This window comes from Sciurus carolinensis, unplaced genomic scaffold (genome assembly GCF_902686445.1).
Source record: "Sciurus carolinensis unplaced genomic scaffold, mSciCar1.2, whole genome shotgun sequence".
Classification (NCBI taxonomy): Eukaryota; Metazoa; Chordata; class Mammalia; order Rodentia; family Sciuridae; genus Sciurus; species Sciurus carolinensis.
The window spans coordinates 325,942-338,261 of NW_025920253.1; positions in this window are offsets into that span (position 1 = coordinate 325,942).

Sequence of the window (12,320 nt, forward strand, 5' to 3'; positions counted from 1 at the left end):
TTTGCTCCAAAAAGATGATCATCTTGAATAAATTAGAGTTAATTGAGGACCTCCAAGTACAGCTCCATGGAATTAGCTTCAGCTGTTTCCCCATGAGTTCATTCAATCTCTGGACTGCCTGCCTGTGCATATTCTGACATGACACCTCTCCCAGGGTTTCCACTATCCAGAATTGTGTGTTAGTAAATTTTTCCTGTTTCCAGCATTTCTCCATTTGGCTTAATATATGACACATAATTTTACCTTGTTAAAGTTTAATTGTGCCAGGTACAGTGGCACACAGCTGTAATACCAGCAACTGAGGAGGCTGGGGCAGGAGCTTTGCAAATGTTCAAGGCCAGCTGGGGCCACTTGGTGAGACCCTGTCCCAAAATAAACATATAAAAGGGCTGGGGATGTACCTCAATGGAAGAGCAGCTCTGGGTTCAATCCTCAGTACCAAAAGTTGAATTGCAACATATTAAACATGCCTTCTTTTTTTTGTAAATTAACTTTATTGTAAAAAATGGGATACACATTGTTGAACTGTGCCTTCTTTTACTTGCCCTGATGTATTTGAGATATACTGATGATAAATTTTTCCTTGCTGTATATTTTTGCAAGATACATGATGATATTAAAATTTAATTATCTTTTAGGTATTTAAATAGCACTTTCATTTAATTTTATTGTATTCATTTAAAGTATGCCATGTGAAATGATTATTATAGTCAAGTAAATTATCATATCCACCATTTCACATTTGAGAAAGTACAGTAGCCCCTCTTTATCTGTGGTTTCTCTGCAGTTACCCATAGACAAATGCAATCTGAAAGTTTAAGGAAAATATTTTGTTTAAATTTTTTTAAAATTCAACTTAAAAACATAAAAGTTTTTTTATTAAAATTTTTCTTTCACATGCCTGAAACACAACCATCTTATTTCTAAAATTTTATAATATTTTTTCTAAGCATCTTTGTTAATAAAGTCCTGAATAAGAAAAACAGATTTAAGTTATGCTTCATTTTCAGATTCAATGTTCACAATGTATAGTGACTAAACATCCATTTTGATCTTCGAAAATGAATAGCTGTGAGATGAATTTACACACAATTATAAATATGGTAATACATGCCCTCTGCTTTCAAATATCCCACTGTGAAGTATAGCCTGCAGTATTACTGACCAGTCACCATACTGTGCAATAGAGCACCAGAACTTACTCCTCCACTCCACCTGAAACCTGGCACCTGTTCACTGACACTTCCTCACATCTCCCTCCTCCCTGCCATTCCTAGATGCTGGTAATGACTATTCTACTCTCTACTTCTGAGATCAACATTTTAGATTCCATCTATGAATCATTTGGTCATTATACAGTGTACACATGTGATAAACTATCAGAATATACCTGATAAAAATGTACAATTGTGCCCCTAAAAATAAAATAAAACTTACAAAACAAAGACCTTGATCATACACCAGGAAGAAATTCATTTTAATGAGTAGGTAGACAGGGTTTTGCACAGTTCATAGGACAGAGAAACTCTTGTACACAGGCAAACTTTGTATGGATTCCAGGAAACCTGGGATAGGGTTCCAAAAGAAAATAAAACAAGAAAAAATACATTGCTTTCTTGTAATATATTCGAGGAGTATCTCATGCTAAGTCAGACTGTGATGAAAGGTACTTATGAAAATCATTAAACAGTAACTCATAGAATGAAGTGAAAATTTCTTTAATAATGTACACTAAGATGCCCTTCATCACACCCAGCTGTGCTTCATCCTCTCCCTCCCATCCTTGACTGACATCTATTTAAACACAAGCACCATACCAAAGATCCTGGGAACATCAGAGCACAGGACCTGAGCATCACTTAAGCATAATTTCTCTCCCAGCCATGCTTTGTTTTGGTTTATACTGTCTTGGTTTATATAAAATTTCCCTTGCAGTAATGTCCTGTAATAGTTTCATGACTGTCAGTCACCCCTTGGAATAAATGGTTACCATGAACCCCTGCCCCTCTGAGTCCTGCCGATTCAGTCCTCTCTTTTTAACAACATCGTAGATGATCTGATGTGTCAGATGGTGCCATGACTTCCCTTCTGAGCAGACCTGGAGATCCTCACTTCTACATACTCACTCAGATCATCAAGTCCATCTGTCAAGTGCCCTCATTCATAACATCCTGAGGCATCCATGAGAGGAGAAAAATAGACAATGCACCAGGGAAACAAGCATGACAGGCATGTGAGGTGGTATCTGGATCTCTTGTCAGGAGAGGTGGACTTATCACCACAGCAGCTGAGGGCTGCTGGCAGTCAACGCTTCGCTCTTGGATCCCTTCTGGGAATTCCTCGGTAGCACAGATTGACTGGATTGAGTTTGGTGGTGCATGTCTATAATCCCAGCAGCTTGGGAGGCTGAGGCAGAAGGATTGAGGGTACAAAGCCAACCTTGGCAATTTAGGGAGACCCTGAGCAATTTAGCAAGACCCCGTCCCAGAATTAAAAAATGAAATAGGGCTGCAGATGTGACTCAGGAGTTAAGCGCCCCTAGGTTCAATTCCTTGCACCAATAAATAAATAAATAAAGAGATGTACTGCAACCAAGATTACAGCCCCTTCCCAAATTACATTCATGGCCCAACTCTGCAGTTTAAACCCTGACTCACTTGCTCTTCTTGGGGACATACCAGAAGGTGAAGGTTCATTTCATCTCCATAATCCCCAGTCAGGTCAGAGGATACTGGTGGTTCTCTCTCAAATTATCCCTCAACCTAATCTATTCTCCAGCTCTTCTCTTCCCCAGGTTCTCATTCCAGGTGCATGTTCTAATAACCCGTCAGTATCAACCTCTGATTCTGTATTATTCTTGGTAGCTCTACTGGTTGTAATAAGAAAATCATGTTCTTTTAAGTGCTGAGAAATGCTGTGGATTATGTCAGGAAATAAGATGATCCTAAAGTATTTCAATTTGGAACAGAATGGTAATGAGATGCTTCACTGAGAAGAAGACATTTGAGAAAAGACATGGTATAGTCAAGAGCATATCATGTGATTATGTAGAGATAGAACCAACTTTGTATTCCTTGAGAAAAAAATAGTTACAATCTGTATTCTTTTCCGGGCTCCTATTTCTATCATTCTGCCAGAAATTTTGCAGTCTAAGTACATTTTGGTTTTCCTTTTATGTATTAAACCTTTCTGCATTCATCATACCCGATGTGGATGATATAGAGCATATTCCTTCCCTATCTTTCCTGAAATCACCCTTTAATGTTGAAATCAATTAATCAACTCCCCTGAATGTTAGGAAGAACTTCTGTATAAATTTTGTGAGTCTGGCAATGTTCCATGGAATGTTGTATTACTTATAACATTTAAATTACTTTTTGTTTCCAAGACTAGTTGCTTTCTGTGTTTTATTGAGAGAAATGTGTGTGCCTAGTTAATTTCAGCACTTCTAAATTGTGTTGAACTTGTTCACTCTAGAACATAGTTCTAGAAATTCCCACATCTGTCCTCTCTATCATATTTTTCTGACTTGATGAGGTCATTTCTGGTAGCCTCCAATATGTGAGTTTCTCTTAAAAATTAAACAAAACCCCATTGAAGATCTATTACATTTTTCTACTCTTTCCCCTTTTTAAATAAATAGGGTTGAGATGTTGAAGAAAACCACCACAATCCATCTCTTCACAAATTGCAAATAATATATTCAATGAAATATAATTTCACATGGAAAGAGGTTAAATGTAAATAACTTGATAAACATATGATGATAGAGAAATCACTAAATGTGGAAGGTTTTCAAATAAATACCAACACAAAACACCAAATCCATTAAGTGATGGGTGATATCCAACACAATGTGCTAAATATGTGAACACACTGCTTTTGGTGGGTTTGAAACTTGAATTATAATTTCACATAATAATAATTATAATAATAATTATATATAATATATATAATAATAATTATAATTCACATACCCTTCCTGTATGTGAAGAAAACTATTGAAACTATTGTGATAAAATTGAAGAATGTGTTCATCAAATTCTAAATGAAGAGTCATGATTCTATAATATATCTATAATTTTGACCATCAGCAATGATCCTAGAAAATAGACTATAATCCTCTATTTCAATAAAAAAGCACAAAATTTACATCAAAGGCAGCAAAGAAAAGTCATCCCTAAGTGTATGTATTTTATACTATTTAGATAACTGTTAGAATGACAATATTTAGACCCACATATATCAGACATATTATCATGCCTAAAATAGGAACCAGGTTTCCAGATTTCATGAAATAAGCAGAGATGGCATAGTTTGTAAGTTAAAAGCAACACTGGAATTTATAAGAAGTGCTCTGTGTTACATGTTTAAGGACTCAGAAATGGAGATGAGAAGAAACAATGGAGGGAAATGAATGGTGAACACCTGGCCTGTGGGGTCAGGAATCAGCCATCCCGAACTGCTAACCTTCAAAGTCTTGGTCTTTAAGGACATGCACTCCTGAGATTAGAAGAATAGTGAGATAACAGCTAATGAGGAGCCTTGGATATTGAGCCCCAGGGACAAGTGACTGTAGGAGTCACCTGTGACCACCTCCCTCAAAAGTCCTTCCCCAACCAGGAAGCACCACCTGAGCCTCCTCCCAGAGATGAAACTTCCTGACCAGGATCTCATCCACTCATTTAATCAGTCTGCATTTCCTGAGGATGGATATTATATCTTCAGCATTCAGGTAAGATGGGCTATGGATGTGCCTCCATGGTACAGCACTTACCTAGCCCATGTGAGACCCTGTGTTCCATCCCAAGTACTACAAAAAACATTACGTAGATGTTCAACACCATTCCTCTTAAATCCAAGCAGAGGGCACAGAGCTTTCATCAATGCTTTGGTAAGGTGAGCCCATGTTTTATGAGAATATCATCCTGGGGAAGCAATGAGGACAGGACACCAAGAGTGATGAGAAACCAGTCTCCCCAGGCGACTCCTGTCAACTCTCACCTACTTGACAAATTCCCCCACATGTTCGAACTGATAACCCTCAGGCTTCGGTCTTCCAGTCTCATACTCTCCTCAAGGAGATTTCACTGTTGCCCCACACCAGAAATCTGCTGCTTTTTAAACATAATGACATTAAAATATTTTGAAATATATTTGTATTTTTGTGCGGGTGTTGAGCAAGGTTTGGTGAGTATATTAGTTGCTAGGACTATTATAACCAATTACCTCAAACTGGGTTGCTTAATAGAAATTTACAAAGAAATAGTTCTGGAGGTCTACCAGCATGGTCCTAATATGTTCTCAGGTGATACTGCTCTTGCTGCTCCATTAATTTTTACCTTTCACCCCATCAATTTCATAAGGTTTGTCAACAACTTAGAAACTATAAACCACACAGCTGTTTCAGAATTCTGTCTCCTGGGACTGACAGATGACCCAGCACTAGAGTCCCTAGTCTTCAGCCTGTTCCTGTCCATGTACTTGGTCACCATCCTGGGGAACCTGCTCATCATTCTGGCTTTCAGCTCTGACTCCCACATACACACTCCCATTTACTTCTTTCTCTCTAATCTTTCCTTTAATGACATCTGTTTAAGCACAAGCATGATTCCAAAGATGCTGGATGAACAACCTAACACAGAACCAGAGCATCACTTATAAAGACTGCATCTCCCAGTTCTGTTTTGTCTTGGCTTTTACTGTGTTAGAAAATTGTCTGCTTGCAGTGATGGCCTATGACCGGTATGTGGCCAGCTGCCATCCTCTCAGGTACACAGCCATCATGAACCCCTGCCTGTTTGGACTGCTGACCTTGTTTTCCTTATTGATTAGCATTGTGGATGCCCTGCTTCACAATCTTATGGTGCTGTGGCCATCTTTCTGCACAGACCTGGAGATCCCCCACTTTTTCTGTGAACTTGCTCAGATTATCAAGCTGTCTTTTTCTGATAACTTCATTTATAACATCCTGATATATATAGTGGCTTGCATATTTGGTGGTGTTCCCTGCTCTGGAATCATTTTCTCTTACGTTTACATTGTGTCCTCTGTCTTGAGAATGCCCTTATCAGGAGGGAAGCATAAAGACTTTTCCTCCTGTGGGTCTAACCTGTCTGTTGTCTTCTTGTTTATGGGACAGCTTTTGGGGTGTACATTACCTCTGTATTTACTGACTCTCCCAGAAAGACTGCAGTGGCTTCAGTGATGTACACTGTGGTCCCTCAAGGGCTGAACACTTTTGTCTACAGCCTGAGGAACAGGGACATGAAGGGGACCTTGAGGTAGCTCACTGGCAGGATAATAGATCATCTTTAATTAGTCATTTGCTTTGTAGTTGGGTTTCTTGGGTAAATCAAAAAGCAACAGGATTACTTGTGGTCCAGAATTCTGATTTTCCTTTCACTTACATTCTTTTAGAGGTTCACCACTAAAATAATGAGATAACATGACTGAGTATTTTGTGACTTGGCTGATAACCTCTTTGCTTTATGTTTAATTCTGTAATGTTAGATGCATGATTTCAGTTCTTTTAATACCATTTATTTATTCAGGTTATTTGGAAGAAGAACCTACATCAGAGTTCAGAGTTGTAGAAAAAAAACATCTGGTGCTTCCTCAGAAGAGGCAAGTTAGACATAGTGAACAGGCCAAGGACTATAAACCCAATGGTGGCCATACCTAGGTAATAGTTTACACCTGGTCACTTAATTAGTGGTTCAAGTGAATTTTCTCCTTAGACTTAGTCCTAATGTGAGGTAAAGTAATTACACAAAGCAATTACTGAGACAAATTACTGGCAGCAAATATCCTTCTCAGGTAGTAACAGCATCTACCATATTCAATTTCAATTTCTATAATTAAAATTGTTTTATTTCATATCCATGTTTTGAAATGATTACAAGATATTTGAAACTCACAAGGAAGATGACTTCAGTCCTACTAAGAACAAGAAATCCAGTGTCAATAAACTGAAATATCAGAGAGTTACCTTTCACACCAAGGACCTCTGAGCAGAGATTCTACAGGGACAGAGATCAGGGCTTCCCTCAGTCCTCCCTGAGGGGAGCTCATCACAGGGCTGGTTCTCCCTCAGGGACCCAGGTGATAGAAGCAAACCCAGGTGTCATATTTGGACATGATGCCAGAAGTGAACACTGGTGTTCCTCCCCTTGGTCCTTTTTCTGTGGATCTACCAGACTGCAGCTCTGTAGAGGACTGAATGGGAGCCCTCTGTGCACACCCAGATCCTGTACCACTAGCTGTGCTCATTGTGATAAAGGAGGGAATGTGACTTATATGATAATGGGGGAAAGAGGATTTACAGAAGAGAAACTTATCCTGGTTTACCTGGGTCAGTGGCCCTGAGCCCAGTGACATTTCTTTATAAGATAGAAGTGGAGAAGACACAGAGAAAAGTGGGAGGTATGGTATCCACAGAGATGGAAACTATTGATCCAGTCAGTACTGATCTCCAGTATTTGATCACTATTTAACCTTCAAAATTGTGACTTCCACTCTAGTGCATTTTTATCCCCTTGCAGGTATTCCTGTACATGCCACTACGTAAATTTGTTTCTATTTGACCTTGCCTTTTCTGTGGATACACCATCAAAAAATTGCTAAAACTAGAAACTCTGCTTTAGGCTCTGCCTCTGTGTAACACAAGCAGAGACAGTATGTTTAGAGAATAGAAATCATGTGCCAATGCCCACCCTTGCTAATCAATGGGTTAATCACATGTCATGTTCTTCTGTGCTTACATCAAATCCACTGTTATCTATTTATTTAGCAATTATTTATCTATTTTCGGTGCTCTATGTCTGAGTTGCGTATTGAAGCTTGAAGATAAGGGACATTTTTTGTTGTGGATGTAATTTGGGTATCTATTTTTCTTCTATTGTGTGAATATTCTCTTCCATGTCTTCCAAAGGAAATAAAATACATTTTGACATACAGGGTACATTTACTGGCTATTGTATATAGTTCTTGGGGTTGACAAAGAGTATTTCTAAATGATTTAGTGAATTTAACTTCTAATTAGATATTTCTTGTGTTTCACTTCACTTGCAGAATACTTTATTTACCTTGAAAAACTAATGGGTGTAAAATATTAATTAATTTATCTTCTTATTATGAAACAGAGTCTTGTCACATATTATGAGCCATTTAGTTTCCTATCCTGTTAAATAAATGTTTATCATATTTCCATTGCCTTAAATTTTCTTTTCCTAATTTATAGGGTTTTGTGCATTTGGAATAGCAATTCTTGTTTGTAATATTAAATCTTAAAAAATAAATATAAATTAATAATAAATAAATTGAATAAATAAGAAAATTTATTAACTAGCATTAAATATTTGTTCTTTGAGTGCCTCCTTTGACATCTGCTTTTTACTGTATCATGGATATCCAAAAGTGCTTATTTTTTGCATGATTTAATTTGTCAGTATTTTCCCTCTGCATCTGTACTCGATAAGCCTTGACATTGAAAAAATAATTTATAGTCTTTCCTTTTGAAATTGAGAATGAATCCATCTGAAATATATTTCTGGCTTTGATAAGAGAAAGGTATTCAAATTCATTTTCATTTTAGCAAGTTTTATGAAACAGTTCATCCATTCACTGTAATGCCAATTCAGCAGTAAAGAAGTCTTTCATTTATGGGCTGATGGAACCTCTTTTCAAACAATAAGATTACTGTATATGTTCTTGCAAAAATATCTCCTGTCTTAAAGATATCAACACATCAATCAATCAAATCTAGTTTGCTGGGTTAACAAATATGCTCTCAGGTTTTTACATACAATCACAAAGGTGCTTTATACCACAAATTAACTGTTTTTTTCTGTTAGTTTGGAATTTTCTGTAACAATGTTGATAACACACACATGAACCAATACTGTGAAATCTGGAAAAATTTGTAGTGAAATTCTAAAAAGGGAAGTGAGATATTTGTTAAATGCTTAGTGCATTTTGATAACAGAGACTCTATTAGAAACATTCTGTTTATAATGTTCAAAGCCAAATTCAAATTTTACAGAGAAATAAATGAAATGATCCCTGTTGCAATATTATGGTACACTCTGCTTTATCACTTGTATTTAAATGTTGATATATTCATACATATCTTATTTCGAGTTGAAATGTGATATCCGATTTCTTGATTTAACTTATGAATATGGTTGTGCCTCTAAAGGCACCTACTGAAAGAGAAGCAGAAGCTAGTATATAGGAAGTGGTGCTTTTGATGGACATGAGCAGAGACATTTCTCAAAAGAAGAAATGCAAATGCTCAACAAATATATGAAAAAATGTTCATCTCTATTAGCAATCAGAAAGATGCAAATCCAAACTATACTAAGATTTCATCTCACTCCAGTTAGGATAACAATTATCAAAATGCAAATAATAACAAATGTTGGAAAGGAAATGGGGGAAAGGTTCACTTATATGTTGTTGGGGGGACTAAGAATTACTACAACCACTCTGAAATGTGGTATGGAGATTCCTCAAAAACTAGAAAAGGAATCACCACATGACCCAGCTATTCCACTCCATGGTACTTATCCAAAAGAACAAAAATTAGCATACTACAGTGATATATGCATGCCAATATTTATAGCATCTCAATTCCCAATAGCCAGTTTATGAGAACAGCCTAGGTGTCCCTCAATCAATGATTGCAGTAAGAAAACATGATACATACACACAATGGAGTCTTACTTAGCCATAAAGAAAAATAAAATTATGTCACTTGCTGGTAAATGGATGGAACTGGGCAGCATCATGCTGACTGAAATAAGTCAGACTCAGAGAGGCAAGAATGTTTTCTCTCATATTCTGTTGCTAGATCAAAGAAAGAGGGAAAGAGGAGGAAATTCCTGAAAACAGAAGAGAGATCAGTGGAGTAGAGGAAGGGGATTGAGAAGGAGGAAGGGGATTGAGGAGGAGGAAGGAGGGATGGGGAAAGGGAAGAACTGTGGAATTAAATTGACAAAATTATGCTATGTAAGTAAATGAATATACCACAGTAAATTTCACCTTTAAGTGTATCTATGAAGCACAAATTTGTAAAACTGTAAATGAGTAGAAGGAAAACCAGTAGAGTAGAGAAAGGGGAAGAAAGATTAGAAAGTGGGGTGGGGGAGAGAAAGTACTGAGGACTGAAATGGAGCAAATTATAGTCCATGCTTATATAATTACACCAAAATGAACTCAAATATTATGTATAACTATAATGTGTCAATCAATCAATACAAATGAGAACAGATTTTTTATCTGGTGGGGTCACAGTTGCCTCACCCATCATCAGTCAGGTCTCTACTCCAGAATTCTGTTTAATGAGTTTGGATGTGTGATGATATGAAGAACATCACGTCAAAAACCCTTCCACAAGTCATTACTGATTTTGATTCTGTTCTTCCTTGTAGATTTTTCTGCAATTATAAGGTTATAGGCCCACAGTCATGGGTCTGGTAATGCTTGATTCTTGAACTTCTTGAGCAAAAATCTCTATCTCTGCCCTTAGCAACTGGTCCTCTAGAACACCACGTTTGCAATACCTAGAAAGAGGAAATACTTCTTGCTTATGGGGATAAATCCATGCAGCAGTTGGCTTCTACCGGTATGGCAAATTGTGTCATGTTCTTTACTGGTACCTGAGAAACATTATTCTCTATTTATATTTGCTGTTCTCTTTCTGTGCTGCACAGAAAAAATGACCGTTTTGTAATCCCAATGATGTCTTTGTTAATTTTAACTATGACTCATGTGTGTTAGACATTGATGGGATTAAAATGGTGAAGAAAGATATCAGAATGCACCAGACACAGTGGCACAGACCTAAACCTGTAATCCCAGAAACTCAGAAGGCTGAAGTAGGAGGATCACAAGTTCAAGGTCAGCCTCAGAAATTTATTGAGGACCTAAGCAACTTAGTGAGACCCTGTCTCAAAATAAGAGGGGAATGTGACTCAGTGACTGAGTGCCCCTGGGTGTGTATATATACCCACATGTATATATACACATATACACACACACGTACATATACATGCCATCTTGTCAAGAAACATCCAATCTATTTGGAATTATAGATTTATGTGTAAAAAGTTAACATGATGTAAAATGTGCTTATAATACATGAACAAACTGAAGCCCTTCATATTAAAAATCTTTAAGGCGAACACTAACATGAACACCACTTTTAACTCCTTGAATGATGTCAAAAATCGAAACAGATGTGCTGAGTTCATGGACACATTTGCATAGTTCTTTCTTTTGATGATTTTGTAAATAATTAACATATCTCTTCATTAAGCATGAAGAATGATAATTTCTACTCACAGTCTCCTTTAGGGAAGAAAACTACTAAAACTATTGTGACAGTATTGAAGAACATATTTTCAAATTCTGAACAAAGAGTCATGGTCCTATCTGTATTTTTGGTCATTAGCCATGATCATTGAAAGCAGATTATAATCATCTGTGCTAAATATGAAAAGCAGAAATTAAGGTTTAATTAATACAATTAGAGTTAAGAAAAGACATGCCTGAGTGTCGTCTGCATTTTGTAAGATCTAGATAACATTTAAAATGACACTATTTACACACACATACACGAGACATTCTCACAATTAAAATAGGAAACAGACTTTGAGATAAAGTTTAATAGATAATTTAATAGATGTGCCTTAGTTTGTAACTTAAAGGAACACTGGACTTTATCATAGTTGTGGTGTGTGTTACATGTGCAAGGTCTACAAATGTAGATGAACAGAAACAAGGGAACACCTGGCCTTGGGGTCAGGAAATCAGCTGTCCTGACCTCCTCACCTCCAAAGTCTTGGTCTTTTAGGACATGCCCTCCTGGGATTAGAAAGACAGTAAAATAGTTAGTTTAATGAGGACCTTTCATTTAGAGCCCACAGGGATAGAGAGACAATAGGAGCTGGCATGTGATGTCACTCAACAGCCCTGCCCCTGTCAGGAAGCAGCTTCAGAGCCTCCTCCCAGAGACAATTCTTCAGATCAAGATCGCAGTCACTCACTGAGTGTGTTTCTGCTTCTGGAGGACACCTCGTCCATCTTCAGTACACAGATAGGATGCGCAACCTCACTCCTATTCTAGCCAAAAAGGGAGCATAAGACCCCCCGCCTCCAATTAATTCTCTGGAAGTGAGTACAGTTGTTTTATGAAAATTGCATCCTGCAGAAGCAACAATAACAAGGTGTTAAAGGAGAAATTTTCTTACACATTTCCACGATACACTGCTAATGATGGTCCATATATTTCTTTATCTTTTCACTCATTCTTTTCT